The sequence below is a fragment of the Dipteris shenzhenensis genome, chromosome 27, assembly GCF_047967505.1.
Source record: "Dipteris shenzhenensis isolate YYH24624 ecotype China chromosome 27, Dip_SZ_1.0, whole genome shotgun sequence".
NCBI classification, from domain to species: domain Eukaryota; kingdom Viridiplantae; phylum Streptophyta; class Polypodiopsida; order Gleicheniales; family Dipteridaceae; genus Dipteris; species Dipteris shenzhenensis.
This window is the reverse complement of record NC_141622.1, coordinates 3,613,024-3,617,500: the sequence shown is the minus strand read 5'-3', so window position 1 is coordinate 3,617,500 and position 4,477 is coordinate 3,613,024. Positions and strand designations below refer to the sequence as shown.

General features: G+C 44.8%; 1 pseudogene; it reads left to right on the top strand.

Annotated features, from left to right (window-relative positions):
- Window positions 1–186: 186 nt before the first annotated feature.
- Window positions 187–1,956, top strand: LOC147883750 (uncharacterized; annotated as a pseudogene).
- Window positions 1,957–4,477: the final 2,521 nt, after the last annotated feature.

The following is a 4,477-nucleotide window of genomic DNA, read 5'->3' as shown; positions in this document are numbered from 1 at the left end:
AACTTCACACACCTCTTCGTCTCTAATATGGGGCGTGGACGGCCCCCCCGCTTCCTCTGCTGCTTCTACCCTTCTCCGCCACTGCCCCCCACTCCGCCTCCTCCTCCTCCGCACCAACAAACCACTTGTACCCTTCGCCATGACCAGGTCCCCAGCAAAGATGAATTCCTTCAACTCGAGCGCAAAATGAGCTTCCTCGTCGACAGCCTCAAAGCCGACCTCGCCAAGGAAATCGGCTACCCCCTCGCCACCCGCTTGATCCATGAAGTCTCCGCTGCTTTGGATCCCAACGTCGATAAGGTCTCCCTACGTAACCAGACCAACCCATGGGGCTGGCTCAACCGGAACTACGAGTTCAAAAAGGCTGTCCACGATCAGAACGAAGTTCTCCCCCTGGGTATGAAGTCTGTCGAGGCCATTGCGTACAAGGCTGCCCAGATCATGGCGCACTCCAACAGTAATCTTTAGATAACCCTTTTTGTCTTCAACTTTGTCTGCAAAACTGCCTTCAGGACCATTTCATGCAAGACTGCAGTCGATTTTGTAGAAAATCTCTGTGTGCCATGGTGAATTTACGTGTTTTTCACAGGCTCTTGTTGTGCAAAATCCTTCAACTTTGAGTTTGGATTGTCCCAGGAAAGTTCCACAAAAGCTACCCAGAGCAGCTTTATACAGAGCTCAAAATTTCAAGGAAAAGGCTACATGGACCCCTTGAAAACGATAGATCCGGACCTCCACAATTTCCTCAACTTGGCTGAGTTTTTTGCGACGGCGTTTATAGCCAAGCCTCGGTTACTTCAACTTGCGGCTCTTTTGCTGCAAAGAGTGAGAGACGAGCTGGCTATTTATTGGCATACGTGGGAGAAGCTTCCGTTCAGTTGGAATGAAAGATGGCATGAGGCTGAAGCTTGGTTTCAGGCTGCAATAGACTGCTTTAAAGATCAAAAGGGTGGCCCTTTGCCCACCTCTATCATCGAGTTGGCGCGTGAGTTTGACTTCATGGAAGAGTCATGCCGCAGGATTCACGGAGGTGAGCAGGTGTAACTGGGGCCACTGGCAAGGCGAAAACTCTCATTTCGGCGGGACTTATGTATTGACCAGCTTTGTAACTTCTCGGGGATATTTTGTGCTGTACAGTGTACAATACCAGCAGGAACGCTGCTCTTTGACACCCTCAACTTTGACACCCTCAACTTCAAGCAGATGAATTCGTAGTATCAGCGCCCCTGTCGGGAAGGTTACACGAACAGTTTGAAGAAACTAATACAGGATTCTTCAATGCAGTGAACCGAAATAAAGAAGTTGGCTCATTCGAACAAATCCTGCGACAATTCAAAGATTTCCAGGATTCTGGATTACTTACTCCCGAAGTAAGGCGCCAGCATTTCCTATGCTGCACGTTCCTGGAGCTTTCACCTCAAATTAAGGACAGATACATGGATCTTACAGAGAGAAAGAGGCAAACTCAAGAGGAGCTTCAAAGGTTAATGCGATTTCCGTCCATATTTAGGCCAGAGAAACTTATTAATAGGCTGCACTAAGACGAAAAATTATTGTTTCCAATTGGACAGGAAACTATCAGGAAGAAGCACTACCGCTGATCTGTCAAGAAAAGATCCTTCTCATGGAAGCAGCGAATACTCGGAAAAGGCTTTGAGTCCAAGGCAGAAAGGCAGTCTAGGCCGGTCCGATACAAAGAGTGATCTGCCAGCTGCAAAGGAGCGAAAAAATGAGTCAGAGTCTGAGTCGATGGGCACTAACAAACCCACGAGCTTAGCAGCCTTATCCAGCACTGCGGAGCCGTTAAGTTTCTCAAAGGCTCTCAATACAAACACACCCAGAAACTCGCGGTTATCGAGCCTGCAGCGCGAGAGGTCGGACGCAAAGCTCCCCAACTGGCATCCATCAGATGGTGCTAAAAATTACACGAACCCTTTGCACTTTGAAGACCGATAGATCCAAGCATCTCTCCATAAGGATAGTATCGCTTTGTAGCACCGGCAACCAACGCTACAAAATCTATCGTGTGGAGCACGCTCCCTGTCTACACACACACATATGCATGTATAGACACATAGGCATACACATGTACATGAGCATATATACACTTGAGCATGTGCACACATTTGTGATATATAAGTGTATGTGTGTGTCTTACATATATGCATATGCATATATATACATATTTACATACATAGATAGATTGAGAGAGAGAGACAGACAGAGAGAGATTATTGGTATAAAAAACATTTTATCTCAATAAATGCACTGTTAGGGCATGGGGTTTGATTTGAAAACTTACTAAAAAGCATTCAAATGTTGAGATTTGTAAACTTTCACTTGAGGAAGGAGAGAGAGAGAGAGAGAGAGAGAGAGAGAGATTACTAAAACCACGAGAGAGAGAGAGAGAGAGAGAGAGAGAGATTACTAAAACCACTTTTTCCCAGATATCCAATTTGAAATTTCATTTAAAAGCATTCATATATTGAGATTTGTAAATAAAAGCTATACTTTTATTCCATGAAATTAAGACACCCTAGGATCCAAACCTTGAGACCCAACCGAGTGGGTCTCTATTTTCATGTTGCTGACCCTTCAGATCCTCTCTTCCTGGCATCTGCGTTGCCTATTATCACCCCATCTCTACGAATCAATGCCGTATTGGTGGAGAGAACAGATGCAGCAACGAGGACATGGGATTAATCAGGAAAACATTCGAATATTTACCTGAGAGTGTGAGGTCATGCTAGGCACCGTTGAGCAACAGAGGAGAACCTGGAGTCAGACCAGAGGAGAAGCTGAAGCTGGAGAAGATGAACCTGTGCATTCATTGTTTGAGCTGGAGCAGGTTGGAGGCGTCAGGGAGGAAGGGCCAGGTGAAAATCAACTTGCGTTAAACAAATTGAGTTCGTGAAACATTCCGTCGAAATGTTCCATTGCTCGTTTGGAACTCCATTGACGCTGGGAGGGTCCCATGCAAAGCTGCAGTGTCCACGCTGTAATGTAGGAGCAAGAGACAAACACGGGTGGATGGAGAATATCATATATCTTCTTTCTTTTGAGATTCCTTTAACGTTGCGACTCGATTTCCATCTACGGTTTCTTTGTAGATGGGATCGAACGCTCCGAATAATCTGTATTCAGGTGGCTATGAATCATGATCCCATCTCAAATCATATGTTACACAAGCAACACATATCTGTCGTTCATCTCAAGGGGGCAACGACCCACCCTTGACATAGCTGGTTCATGTCGAGGTGAGGAAGGGCACTGCCAAGATTGAGGGAGCGGATCCAATCGGATCTTTGGGTTCAATCTCAGCAACCATGGCCAAGGAAGATGAAATATATGGATCAGGGAAGGAGGAAAATCGATCATGGGAAGGAGAAAGATAATTGTACTGCGCGAGCAGTTTGGAGGAGCTGGGTAAAGAGAAGAGGTAGCCGTGTAATCATTTGTAATCGCCAAGCAAAGTTGTTCGAGCAAACTACGCAAGATGATAAGAGCGGGTCCAAGGCAAGATGAAGAGCAGAAGGCAAGAGGGAGCACACAACCAGGTATCACAACATAAGCTTAATGATTCTTAGCGTACTCGAGTGCATGTTGTTAACCTTGATTTTCGAGTGCCTTTATGATGTTGCTTTTTCTCACTTAATGCTAAGTTTGTCTTAGCTTAATCATAAGCTTGAGGATAATTTTATTGCTAAGCTTAATATGGATTATGCTCATTGCTTAGATTATAGCTAAAATTATTGCTTATCCTACTAGGTACCCACATTGAATTTGCACAATTAATTAATTTGTGCGGGGGCGGAATGTTTGAAATTGATTAATGTAAGCCGATAGTAAGGCGATGGTAGTTGATTAAGGTAGTCGCAATGTTTGAAATCGAGAAGTTTAGATGGCCTCGTTGTAAAAGTATCTTGGACGCCATCCAGAACGTTCGTATGCCTCAACCCGGGCGAAATTCGTGTGATGTGTCTAGGACCTCAGCGAGTATATGAGGGGGGAGGGGGGCAAGGCAAAGGGGGGGAAGGGGGGAGGGAGGGAGAGGGGAGGGAGAGGGGAGGGCTAAGTGGAGGAAGAGGGAAGAAATGAGGGGAAGAGCCAAGGGAGATGGAGAGGGAGAGGGGAGGGAGGAATAATTTTAGCACTTTAGATTGGTTAATTGCAATTCAAGGGGGGGCAATGACCGAGAGATTAATTAATTAATTAATTATTGCTTCTCCTATTAGACTATATATATGAACTATTATAGCTCCATATATGGCCTATTTAGGACCTATATATTATAACCAAAGCCCTATTTAAGGGCCTATCATTCTACATAAAATCTAATCATGATTGGATATGTTAGTAAACAGTTTTCTTTAAGAGATACCCATTGAGTTTTTTACTTTCACCTCCTACAGTAATAAAATTGCATGCATGATGGACATGGATCTTGGTGGAATCTTCATGTAATGGCCCAATTTGA